This window comes from Numida meleagris, chromosome 4 (assembly GCF_002078875.1).
Source record: "Numida meleagris isolate 19003 breed g44 Domestic line chromosome 4, NumMel1.0, whole genome shotgun sequence".
NCBI lineage: Eukaryota > Metazoa > Chordata > Aves > Galliformes > Numididae > Numida > Numida meleagris.
This window is the reverse complement of record NC_034412.1, coordinates 1227008-1240607: the sequence shown is the minus strand read 5'-3', so window position 1 is coordinate 1240607 and position 13600 is coordinate 1227008. Positions and strand designations below refer to the sequence as shown.

The following is a 13600-nucleotide window of genomic DNA, read 5'->3' as shown; positions in this document are numbered from 1 at the left end:
TCTTTCACTATCACTTCTTAAATCCCATGATACCCCACAGCTCCCAAAGAAGTTTAAGTCTACTTAATCCTTCAGTTATTTTTAACTCCTGCTGAAATCCAGCCTCTCACAATATTAAATCATGCATTTTCCTCCTGCCCTGTTACAAACTGTCATATTTTTCAGTAGGAATTGCATTTGACAAAGAAGGTTAATTTCAAGCTTTGTACTGGAAATACACACGTTGCCTTTGAAAGAAAAATTCTGTTATCACTCTACGCTAATTTGAGATCACAGATCCGATGAGTAAATCAGAGTGGGTATTTTGCACTCTACCTACAAAATCTGTACTACCACAGCAAATCCTTTCTGCACCCTCCTCCATCTACTGTCCTCCAAGGACCACGTGAGAAAAGTCAGGACCAAGAATATTCCTTGGAATGTTCCTACTGGGCTTCTCTCACATTTGCAGAATACAGAGTCCCCATCTTTCTTTGGACTTACTTCAAAATACCACCACATTTGGCCAGATGCAGGCATTGAAATGTTTAGATGCCGTACTGAGGGACGTGGTTTAGTGGGAAATACTGGTGATAGGTGGACGGTTGGAACGGGTGATCTTGGAGGTCTTTTCCAACCTTGGTGATTCTATCACTCTATGATTTTAATATTTTGGGGTCTTTTTTTTTAGATTCTCTTTCCTAACCTGATCTCATTTCTGTTTCAAATACTGCTGCTCATCTTTGGAAATCCAGATTCTGTTACGCTTTTGAATGCTTGTCTTTCTGCAGACAGACAAAATGGCTTTGGCTTTTCCAAGCAACGTCTGCTTTCTCTAAGAAATGTCACTGTCTATTTTTAAAGGCCTCCCTGTTTCCTTCACTGATTTGTTATGTATTTACAACACAAACTCTTTGCTTATATATTGTAGCTTTATGTTTCCTACCATCTGGCCTAGTAGTCATTCTCCACTCATGCCACATTTCTACTCCTCTTCTGTACCTGAGTGATATGTTTGGATTGAAAAACTGCCATAAAATCTGTCCGTTGTGGAAAAACAAACAGAAGCAGTGAAAGAGGAAAAGCCTGAGAAGGCTTTCTTGTTTTTTTCTTTTCTCTTTTTTCTTTTTTAAAGTAAATCATCGCATGCACTTTATTACAAGTTGAACTTGATTTCTTTCTGATAACGACAGAAGAGCATTAGATATTCAATCATGCACCTCTCAATATAAATATGTTTTTAACAGAGGCCTCGTTATGTCATCCTGCTGCCAGCTCCTGCACTAAAACACCCTGCCATCCTTGAGGACTTTTCATTTGCCACCCAACTGCCACCCTGTGCCTCTACAGGACAGGTAGGACAAGGTGCCAAACAGCAAGTTAACCAAGTTCAGCAAAGCGATCTTTCTTAAAGATGCCCCATGGTAGGTCTCAGACAGAAGCATGGAAGGGTTGGCTTCGGAATGTTGGCTCAGTGACCACAACGTGGTAAGATTTTGTTGGTTATTGTAGGGCGTTTCTTTGTAGACACTGACTTGAAACCAGGTCATGCGTTTTCCTGAAGGGGTTATACGCTGACAGAAATTTTATGGCTCAGACCCCAGATTTAAGTTTGATTATGTAAGTTATTAGATTAATGTTCATTTGTCGTACATCTGAATGACAGCAATGGGAAAATAGTATTAAACACACATTTCCTTGTGGAAACCCACTACAAAACAGCTATTCAAACAGAGTGGGAAGATGATTACACCTCAGATTACGTTTTTAGATTGCTTGGCGTTCTCTAACAAGAAATTCTCCTCTTCAAACAGCCTTTGTCTACCTCTCTCTCAAGCAAACAGCAAAAAAAGGCAGAGCAAAACAGAGCAACCAGATTGCAGCTCAGAAATAACACCAACTCATTTCACTTATTATGTTTCCTTCCTGCTACCTTTTCAACAGTCTTGCTCAACACTCAGTCCCATCTCTCCTTGTGAACGTTCTTAAATTACCCTGCCATGATTCTATTTGAGACAGTAGGCCTCTGTTTCACAGTGGTTTTGAATGGTCAGAGATGAACTGTAATTAACATCACGCTGAATTTGGATACAATTTGCTTGCATTGCTTAAAAGAAAAAAGGAGGAGACTTGCAAAACCACAAAGCTTATAACATTGAACTACGGCTTCTGCACGTAGTGTGAATTGTTCTTAGACCAAAGAGGTCAGCAACAAGATGCCCGATAACATGGGCGTTGCTGGAAATTACATTAAAGAGCACGAAGTGAATGCCATTTGATTTCATAAATGCTGGTATTTTCAAAACTTTTTTGTACTCCAAACAAAAACCAAACACTAGAGCCTGACCTTGCAAAAGGTTTTTCCTCTTTCCAGCTTTCCTCCCTAGAGAAGTTTATCAGCCAGCCACCAACTCTGAAAAGCCCTCCATGAGTGCCTGACTTCAGCAGACGAAGTTCCCTTCAGTCAGGACACCCATGCGTGCGACTCTGAATGCCCCACTCCTGCCCCAGAAAAACTTTCATCTACGAAGACCCAGCACCACGTACGGCACTGTAAGGAGACCTAGGGTTGGGGAGACCAGGGGAGCTGCAGCTCACTCCTGGAAGAGATCCTGAGGGGCTCTCAGGCCACGTGTGTTGGTGGTGGCCCTGCCTACCAGCTTGGCGACCCAGTCCTTCAGCCCAGCTGGAGCAGCATCCCGACCTTTCCTGCGCAAAAGCTAAAAAATGACAGCGCAAGAAAAGTCTTCTCAAGGTTCCTTACCCCGGGCCATCAGAACACAGAAGAATTTTGTCACTGTGCACAGAGTTTTTAAACCCATATTCCATAAGGGCTACAAACAGGGAAAAAAAAACGTTTTTGACACATACCATTCAAGTGTAACCTTTAGCTTCAGTAGTTTTTTCGAGAACTGTCCTGGTGGTTTTAATTAGCTAATGCTTCTCTAAGAGCTGCAGTCCTCAAAAGTTTCATGAAATGGTTCTGTTTTAATTTCTCTAGTTCTAATGTTTCACACAATCTCCCATCCAACATCCCAACTGTACTTAGCATGGCTAATTACCATGTTTGTTAGGAAAATACAGTAAGGAAAGAAGGGTTTCAATGTGACTAAAGACTCGTGCGTCCCGCAGAAGGGGAAGGGGAAGTGATTCATACAAAGATAGCAGGCTTCCTAAACAAAGTAGGTGATTTCCAACATCCCATGTGCTTAAGAAACTTACGTAAAAATATGCTCACAAAAAAAAGGTAAAAAAAGGGAGCGCACGAAGAGCTGTTAGAAGACTGTAATTTAAAACAATTGTCTTGAAAGCGAAGAAAAATACACCTTACAATCTGTAAACCACATCAACAATATTATTTCCCGACAGAGACTATAAAGTCCAAAATCTATTAAAAAAAGCTCTTCACAACTTTGAGATTTGATAATAAATTCCAGTGATGCGAAATCCCCTTTTAATAGGCTTTGGATGTTAGCAGCAATATTTCCCTACAGTAAGCAAGACTCTAAGCTGATTTTACAGATCTCAGAGCATTTTAGAACGAGGCAGCCCGGCACAACTCTCTGCCCCGGATCTATGCAAGCGCTGAACAGTTAACTCTCTGAATGTGTCTTTCATCAGTAAATATTAGTTCTTGCCACAGATTGCTTAAGCAAAAAAATAGTTATTCGCCTTCTTTGCATTTGTAACACATGAAGTATCCCAGAGAGTAAGAACATATCTACCTGGGTACACTCTGCTAGATGAGAAAGAAAAATCAGAAATGAGAAAGTTTAGCCAGTGATGCCTCAGTATCATAGACATCCTACCACGGTACTCATCGAGTACAAATATTCAGTTGCACAATTCTGAACTTGTGTTTCTCTTAGAATATTAAGCAAATTAAAAACGTGACCTTGGGAAGAAAGCTCACACAGGAAACAACTTCAGGGAACGCAAATAAACTCATCATGCCGGCTCAGATTCAGCTCTAAGCTATGACTCTTGGGCAACGCCTGTTAGCATGTTAGCTATAATAAAGGTTCGTGATTGTATCGATCCTTTAAGCATTCATGTCTAATACACTGGGAGAAACGCATCCAAAGAATTTCACGTCCGTTTACATTTAATGGGTATAGTACATATCTGGTATGTATTACTGGAACTATGGTATATGGGGCATATGAATGTATGCACAATTATGCATAGCGCACGCAACCAGGGGGAAAAGGAGGGGCCTGGAAGAAACGTACTTAGTAGGAGGGCTATATTATTAAAAAAAAATAAAAGTGTTATTCCCACAGTTAAGAACAGCTATGGCTTTTCTAGTCATAATCCTCGGAGCGTGACCAAGCAGGAATATATGAATTATTTTGTGTTTTTCCTTGGGTTTTGTTTCATGTTAGGGTCCTCGGCTGTGGGGTCTAATCCCTCTGTGTATTATGGGGTGGTAGATGTGGTATCGGCGTCTATAACTGGGTGTGGGTGACTGATTGGTTGGGGGGGGTCTCTTTTGTGTCTTTGATGCTATTTATGGTCTGGGGGGTATGTGGGTGGGCTTTGTTTACTCAGTGATATGAGGACTTACGGCTATAGCACGCTTTTAACTTTTTTAAAATAAATCTTCCATAGGAGAGATGCAATCCTTAGTAGGTTGCAAAGAGAGGTTACTGATGAGATGCAAAAACAAGTTGTATTTCATTAAAATCTCTTTTTATCTTAATTGTGTTTTAGTGTTCTTAGGAAAAAAAAAAAAGAGTCATTAACTCTTTACAGTACGTAACCACTGAGAATATGAGCATGCAGACACGGGAGAGAGAATGAAACCCCATAGTGACTTAGGGAAATTCTAAGGTACGTAGCGATAGCTATTGTTGAAAGAGATTTTGCTTCATACCATTATGCAAAATAGTACTGGAATTGTCATTTTAAGACCATGGGAATTAAGGAGATTCTAATTAAAGCGATGTTTTGATCTCCCAGTTTCTTGTGATCAAACCAATGGAAGGACTCCCATAGCAATAAGCAGGTTCATTTTAATATCTGCAGTATGAAACCAGGAAGCCTAAGACCAAACTCAGTATGTTAGACTATCCTCTAGAGCTTTTATCAAGCTGTAATACTTAACTTGTACTATAAAAACACCCCAAACACTGTGTGGCACAACAACACAGGGTGTCAAAAATTTACATGACCTTGCTGCAGACTGAGTCATGCCAGCACTCAGACAGAAGGTTCAATTTATTGCTCAGCTGTTGCTTGCTGCTCACCTGTTAACACTTTGCTGTAGCAAAACCTACAGCTGCAGTGTATCACCATTAGCCCCTAGACGGAGACTCTCCCACTTCTCATTGGATGTGGCTGATTGCCTCATTAGAAGGGCTGTGCCTGCAGACAGTATAAAAAGGCAGGTCAAGGCTGGGTAGGTGCTGTGTGGGGTCCTGGGGGTGTGGATGTCCTGTTGATAATGGTTGTGCCTCTGTGTAATTGCTGTCTTTCCCTTTATGAGCATCAGGTATGTTATGATAGATGTGGTGTACGTGTGGGTCACTGTCAAACTTAGCAGGACTATTTTGTCTCCTTTAGATATTATTTCTAGCCATTCTGACTGGGGCCAGGCTCTTTGCAGTGGAGAGCAGTGACAAGGTAAGTGGTGACAGGCAAAAGCTCAAAGGTAGGAAGCTGTATATGAACTTCTGCAAGGACTTGTTTCCTAGGAGGACAATAGACCACTGGAACAGGCTGCTCAAAAAGGTCATGGAGTTTTTTTCTCAAGAGCTATTCAAAACAAGCCTGGATGTTTTTCCTGGGTGATCTGCCGCAGGGATCCTGCTTTAGAAGGTAAGTTGAACTTGATCTCTAGAGGTCCTCTCCAACCACCATGATTGTACCTGGGAGGAGGATATGTTGGTGACTTGCATTCCTCCCTAGCTGGGGAGGTTAGCAAGTGATGAGGTGTGGGTTACAATTTGTTCTAGTGGCTTTTGTTTGGGGTGACTTTTAGGGTTTTCATGAGACTTGGGAAGAAATGGGGTGGCTACTGTTGATGGGGAGGGTACGTATTTTTTGTGGTTAGACTTCACTGGGGTTGCATGGTTTACTTTCCTGAGATGGACTTGTCTCTACTGGCCTGATGGGGATTACTTGCTGCACTGGAGCTGGTGTAGGGATTGCCTTGAGAGGTGCTTGGGACTGTTCAGGGGGTTTCTGAGGATACTGAACTGTGGAATACTGTTTTTTGAGAGCTAGAGAAACCCCTGAAGTTCTTTCCTTCCTGGGAGATACCTGAAGAAGAGCATGGCCATCGTCTATCAGTATTCCTGGTCGACTGGAGACTTGCCAACGTGATTCCTATCCACAAGAAGAGTGGTAAGGAGGATCTGGGGAACTACAGGCCTGTCAGTCTGACCTCGGTGCCAGGGAAGGTTATGGAGTAGATTGTCTTGAGAAAGCTCACACGGCATGTGTGACACAACCAGGGGATCAGGCCTAGCTAGCATGGGTTTGTGAAGGGCGGGTCTTGCTTGACCAACCTAATCTCCTTCTACAATCTAATGACCCATCTGGTGGATGAGGGGAAGGCTGTTGATGTGATCTACCTTGACTTCAGCGAAGCTTTCAACGCTGTCTCCCATGGTACTCTCCTGGAGAAGTTGGCAGCCCGTGGCTTGGACACTTAAACTCTTTGCTGGGTAAGGAGCTGGCTGGAGGGCTGGGCCCAGAGAGTGGCGAATGGAGTTAAATCCAGCTGGTGACCAGTCATGGGTGGTGTTCTAATGATTAACTATTTTATTATCTATGGCTCCAGTTACTGCGAAGAAGACATGTGATTGCTAATTGTGATTTCTCAGAATTGTTTATCCTCATAGCAGAACACAGCCCACAAAGCCAGTTGTTGTAAGTGCTAACAGATTAATTCTGTATTTCAGGTTTCTTTTTGCAGGTAGGAGCCATAACAAAAACCTTACCTGACATCTGGGCAAATGCAGATAAGGAAGAATGAGGTATGGTTTGAGGGTAAGTTTTGAATTAGTCAGCTGTACTGTATGTTTTGGCATGCGTGGGCTACGGAAGTGAAGGTAAGGGAGCATCTGTGATGTAATGTATAGCTAGACGTGTGATAAGAATTTGGGTTATGAGGCAGATCTGCAACAGGGATCCAAAATATCATCAGACAGATATTTGAGGTGGGGGGGATTGTTTAGGGAGTTAGGGTTCTTTTTAGTAGAGGGTAGGACTTATGGATGCTGGGATGTGCTGGAGTCCACAGAATCCCAGGGATTGGAAGGAAGGACCTATGGAGACCCAGCTCCCTAACTAAAGCAGGTATCTTAAAGTAGATTGCAGAGGAAAGTGTCAGGGTGGCTCTTGAATCTCTCTAGAGGAGACTCCACCTCTCTGGGCAGCTTGTTAAAGCGCTCTGTCACCCTCGAAGCAGCTCTTCCTTATGTTTGTATGGAACTTTCTGTGTTACAGTTCTCCCTGTTGCCCTTTGTCCTGTCTCTGAAAAGAGCCTGGTCCCATCCACTTGGCTCCCATACTTTAGACTGTATAAGCAGTGATAAGATCCCTTCTCAGTCTTCTCTTCTCCAGGCTGAACGCTCTCAGTGTCAACAGTTTACGGGCATTTGGCCCGGTTACGTGACGAATGGGACGGGGGAACCACAGACCCACGCCCGGGACAAGGGGAAAAAAGGGTAAGGAGAGATAGGCCTGAGAGCAAAGAAACAGCGGCAACATGCTGAGGAGAAACAAACTTGTTTAGTAAATAAGATATCGGAATGCAAAACAACACACTATAATACAATATAATTGCAATTTAAGCTGATAAATCCAGTACAGCGAGAAATAATGTCCCAAAATCAAGGTAGGCCTTACTCTAATACCAACGATAAGACAGCTGGGGAGCGAGGTGCTGCCAGGACAAGAGACCGGTGGAAAAAGAAGGGACCAAGGTCTCGATTTGCAAGTCTTTATCTTTTCCCTCTGGCTGGAAATGGTAACAGAGGAGCAAAGTACCCTGGGGAATGTAGTAGTCCTTCTCTTCTGATAACCAGGTGCATACACTACGTGATGTTATGATGTGGAATACCAACAACCAAAAATCACAAAACCATGACACTCAGGCCACAGAGCACACTGCTGCCTCATGGCCAACACGTTGTCCACCAGGACACCTGGGTCCTTACTGGCAGAGCTCCCCTCTAGCAGGTCAGCCCCTAACCTATACTGATTGGTGCAGTTATTCCTCTCCAGGTGCAGGGCCCTGCAGTTTAAACTTGTTGAAGCTCCAAGTCTCATGGGATGGCAGTGCAGCTTTCTGATGTGTCAGCCACTCCTCCCAGCTTTTACTGTCATCATACTTGCTGGGGATGCATTCTATCCCTTCCTCCAGGTCACTGATGAAGGTCTTGAACGGGATGGGGCTCAGTGTTGACCCTGGAGAACACAACTAGTTACAGGCCTCTGAGAGGCTCTGCTGTTGATCATGACTGTCTGAGCTCTGCCAGTCAGCTGCTTCTCAATCCATGTCACTGTCCCCTCATCAATCCCGCAATGAGTAAGCTTCACTACAAAGATGTTGTGGGAGACAACATCTAATGCCTTGCTGAAGTCAATGCAGACAGCATCCACTGTTGGCTACTCTGGATCCTAGAATGCTTCAATTTGAAAGAGATCTCTGAAGGCCATCTAGTCCAACTCCCCTGTGATGAACACGGACACTACAGTCAGATCAGGTTGCCCAGGGCCATATCCAGCCTTGCCTTAGATGTCTCCAGGGATGTGGCATCAAGCACAACACTAGGTAACCTGTTCTAGTGCCTCCCTGCCAGCACTGTAAAAGATAGTTTTTTTCCTTAAACCTTACCTAAATCTACCCTCCCTGAACTTGGTTAACTACTTTGCTTCTAATTGCTTGGAGATGGCATTCAGAACAAGTTGTTCCATCACCTTTCCAGGGACGGAGGTGTAGCTGACTGGACTGTAGTTGCCTGCATCCTCCTTGTGTTTCTTGATGACTGGAGTGAATTGCTTATCCTCCAGTCTTCAGGCATCTCTCCCTTTCTCCAGAGCTTTCAAATGAGTGGTTTGGCAATCACTTCTATCTTCCCTCAGCATTCATGGGTGCATCTCACTGGGGCCCATGCATTTGTGTGCATGGTGGTATTTCTTGTTTTGCTAGATGTTCTCAGATCAGATCCTCATTGAATAAGAGGAATTCCTTGTTTCCTCAGATTCTCTCTCGCTTCCAGAATCTGGGTTTTCTGATGGGCAGTCCCAGCTGTAAAGACTACAGCGAAGTAGATGTGCAGCATCCCCTGTGTCATGGTTTTGTGATTTTCGGTTATTGCTATTCCACATCATAACATCATGTAGTGGATGTACCTGGTTCTCAGGAGAGAAGGACTACTACAGTCCCCATGGCACTTTTCTCCTGTTACCATTTTCCAGCCGGAGGGAAAAGATAAAAGCTCGCAGTATAAGAACTTGCAGATCACGAGACCTCGTTCCTTTTTTCCGTCGTCTCTCGTCTTGGCAGCACCTCGCTCTCCAGCCGTCTTATCATCGGTAGTACAGTAAGGCCTACCTTGATTCTGGGACATTATCTCTCTCTCTCTATTGGATTTATCAGCTTCAATTGTAATTATATTGTATTATAGTGTGTTGTTTTGCATTCCGATATCTTATTTAGTAAATAAGTTTGTTGCTCCTCAGCTTGTTGCCGCTCTTCTTTGCTTTCAGGGCCATCTCCTTACCCTTGTCCCCTTTTCGCTTTTCCCAGGGCACGGGCCCGTGGATCCCCCGTCCCCTTTGTCACGGAACCGGGCCAAACACCCGTAAACCATTGACACCCTGTTACCAAGGTATCCTCTTCAAGCAGTGGACTCGCATCTTTTCCTTTGTGGTCTTTTTGCTGTTGAGAGATACCAAGGAAAAAAACAACTTTTCCTTGTTGTCCTAGACTTCCTTCACCAGATTTAATTCCAAGTGTGCCTTAGCCTTCTTTGTTGCATCCCTGCAGGCTCTGACAGTATTCCTGTATTCCTTCCAAGCAACCAGACCCTTTATCTGCATTGGAGATTGTCTTCTTTGCTTTGAATGCATGTATGAGCGCCTTGTTCATCCATTAAAGTCTCCTACCATTTTTGTTTCATCTCTAAAGGATGCACTGATCTTGAGCTTGGAAGAAGTGACACTTAAACTCTGACCAGTTCTCTTGGACCAGTTACCTTTCCAACACTCTAGCCCAAGGGATATCTTCAGGTACGTCCTAGAAGTCTAATATTGAAATCTTATTTTCTTGCTTCTTCCACACAAGATTCCAAACTTGACTATCTATCTCACAGCTGCTGCATCTCAGGCTGCCCCCAACCTTCACATTTCCCAACCACCTGCATAAAAAAGATAACATCAATCTACTGCAGGAACCTTCTGGACTGTGTGTCTGACAGTGCTGCTTTACAAACAAATACTGGGGTAATGGAAGTTCCTCATGAGATTAAATGCCAACATTTCTTATGTGTTGATAAGACAGTTAAAACTGATAGGGAAGAAAGCAATCCTAAGTAGGTGGAGATAAGTGAATTTTCTTGTCAGGATATATCAGTGAGGTGGGGGGCAACTTGTTTTGTCCTTAGTTTAGTAGGTTTGTGGAGCTGAATCAGTCTATTAGGGGATTGATGTAACTTAATGAAGAGAAGCATTTTATGAGGGTATTTTGTTTTGGGGCTGTTCACGGTATGTGTCGCGTTTGGAGAGTTTAAAGGCTAGGATAATGCCAAGGATTGTGATGACAATAGCAATAGTTTTTTGTGATTATGAGAACAGTTACTTGGGGAGTTCTCACTGGCATGATGTGGGATGTAATGATCAGTCCTGCTGTGACATCGAGTAGAGCGAGTTGTGTAATGGGGCGGGTGGCTGATTTCATTTACTGGGGGTAATTGTAGGGGCACGGCAGAGCTCTGCTTGGACTAAATAGGTCAGGAATAGGCTGTAAGTATTCAGTGGAAGACACAATCATGCCCTTCAAAAGTAATGGCACACCATGGTAGCTTTGGAGATGAGCTGAATTAGAAGGTGGCCTAGGTGCTGGGACATGGGCTGTTAGGTGGATGCCTAGTGCCAGCAGGTGAATGTATGTAGCCTAATGAAGTAGGCTGGTTGTCCCAGTTACCATTAGGGTGGGGATTAGTGGCACGGAAACAAGTGGCCTAAGGAGGCTATGGGTTGGTTTCATAGGCATGTTAGCAGAGTGGCCAGCCCTAGTGGGATGGCTAGAGCTAGGCTTACTGATGCCTTTACCCCAGCTGCCCAAGTGTATGGGAGTAGATCTAGCAAGATGATGATACAGAGGAATACCGTATGATGTTAGTATGAATGCTCTCTTACAGCTGGTTTTGTCTACTGGAATTAAGAGTTTTGTGATAAGGTAAAAAAATTGGTAGCTGGAGGGTTGATAGACATCGGCTTATGCATAGGTTATCTAGTGATGAGAGTAAAAGAAGAGGGAATAGGAATTCCATTACTCATCCTCTGCCTCCTAATAGGTGTGGGGTTGAAAACTGGTTGGGAGAGCTTAAGTTCATGATCAGATTCATGGGGTAGTTTCGGGGTTTTATTTGATGAGAGGTTTTGCAGAAGTGAATGAAAATAATGGTTGGTTAAACACCGAGAAGCTGAGTTATGTTAGAAGTACGATGGTAAATCATATGTTAGGTTCAGTAGGGGTATGTCATTGAGGAGGGAGCGGCATTCTCACACATGTTACATGTCTAGGGCTAGTTAATAACATGTAACAATGACAGCAGCGAGGATCAGGCTTCAAAGTGTTCAAGAGGGGTAGATTCAATCAACGATGGTAAGCGTGTAGGTGCAATTAATCCCATAAATTTACATTGTTTTTTTAAAGTAGTGGATGGTAACAGGAGGCTTGCTTTAGTTACCCTGAGAATGTGTTTTCTTCTTTTTCACCCCCAAGGTTGTTAATGGCTCAGAAGTGAAGGACATATCCAACAGTGACAATCGCTCAAATGGGTGTTCCATGGGGATGACAATGCAGTGGTCCAATTCCAGTACTCCAAAGGGTTTTTCAGAGCAGGTCAGTTCTTGGAATTATGTAGGAATCAAATCATAACGTTGTTCAAATCTGTCTGCTCATGAGATTGATACCTTTGCTCAATTGCTTTCAGGGTGAAGTCTACTGCATCAGTCTCATCAGTCACGTAACGGATCTGCAGGGACTGGAGAGGGGACAGGATTAGTATGATGGCCATGTGGACGGTTCAGATGAGTACAACTTCTTGGACATTGGTGTTCGCTTTAAGTCTTGCTCTCATGTTCATAGAATAAAGTATTAAGCAGCAGGTGACTAGTGCTACTATCAGAGCATAGTTCTGAAACTTCAGGAGTTGGTCTGTAAAAGGGGATCAACTGTCTTAATACTAACATCTCATGTGGCCCATCACTCCCTGTGACTTCACCTTGACTAGGATGTGTAGCTGGTATACTAATGCCTTAAAGAAGAATTAAGTAGTTTCTTGACAATCCAAAGAGGAAAAAATACCCAGCCTTGCTTTCCACTTAAGATGTTGATTGAGTAATTTGAAAACAGCTTTCCAGATTGCTTGCGTGTATTGGTGATGGTGCTTGGTCACAAAAAATAGATGAAAAGCAAATGCTAAAATAGAATATGTAAAAAGGCAATCAAATGGAACTGAAACGTAATGGAACTCTCTTGTTCTAGACTAGAAGACGTCTTAGAAGCCCTCAATGAAGGCTTGGACATGAGTGATGGCGTCAATTTGTGGCAGTCTGTACAACTGAAGAATGATTTGGACAGATGAAAGAGCAGAAAAGGAACCACCATGGTTAAAAGAAATATGAGGAAAATCCTGAACTTGATAAGAGCGGCAGCCACGGGGAGTGAACGAGAGCGATGCACAGATGAAGCACAAACAAGCTAAGACCTGAACAATAGCATGATACTTAAGTAGTGAATGTAAATAAGCAACTAATGCTATAATGGTAATGTCTCAGTGCTGGGGGGGGGTAGAAGGTGAACTGTCTTGCCAACAGCATGATGCTGTCTTGCCCAGGGACAGGACAGCAGAGGAGCAGTCTGATAAAGAGGAGCCTAACATAAAAGGGTGTACAAATGAGAGGTAGAAGTGAATTGCTCTGGGAGAAAAAATAGTGAACATGGGAATGAACAGATAATTGATAAATATGGGAGGAGAGAAAAAGCTGGAGAAAAGGGAAGCGGGGAGTGGAGCGGTGTCTGCCAGTAGTGGTAACAGGATGCTTTCTTCACCAGGTATGATGTGCAGCAAGAAGTTGAAAATAAACAGTTCCTGAGAAGGTATAGCTCATGATGATGAAGACAAAGAAGAAAGGGCGGAAGAAAAAATGGATTAAACAGAGTTGTAGTAAAATGGTATATACTGAATGAAATGGGGAAATAAAGAAAAGGGTTGCCATGGGGTGATTACCAGGTGGAAGAATACAAAACCGGATGAAGAACAGAAGATGAATGTCAAAGGTATGGCACAAGGCACAAGGCACAAGGCACAAGGCACAAGGCACAAGGCACAAGGCACAAGGCACAAGGCACAAGGCACAAGGCACAAGGCACAAGGCA

At 43.4% G+C, this 13600-nt stretch overlaps 1 protein-coding gene and 1 long non-coding RNA gene across 3 annotated transcripts in view; one reads left to right on the top strand and one right to left on the bottom strand.

Annotated features, from left to right (window-relative positions):
- The window catches only part of LOC110397943, a 17649-nt gene continuing 4464 nt past the window's right edge, over window positions 416-13600 (top strand). The window contains exons 1-6 of one of the 2 annotated variants that reach the window (XR_002438100.1): window positions 416-1334; window positions 4693-5799; window positions 6202-6975; window positions 10124-10224; window positions 11942-12961; window positions 13277-13418. This is a non-coding gene — a long non-coding RNA (uncharacterized LOC110397943). Of the gene's footprint in view, window positions 1335-4692; window positions 5800-6201; window positions 6976-10123; window positions 10225-11941; window positions 13502-13600 lie in introns of those variants that run through there. The other variant, XR_002438101.1, reaches the window with a different exon arrangement.
- Window positions 11566-13600, bottom strand: part of LEKR1 (leucine, glutamate and lysine rich 1) — a 63607-nt gene continuing 61572 nt past the window's right edge. Inside the window, exon 14 of the mRNA XM_021395006.1 lies at window positions 11566-12203. The gene's annotated coding sequence lies outside the window, so the exon portion shown is untranslated. The remainder of the gene's footprint in view (window positions 12204-13600) is intronic.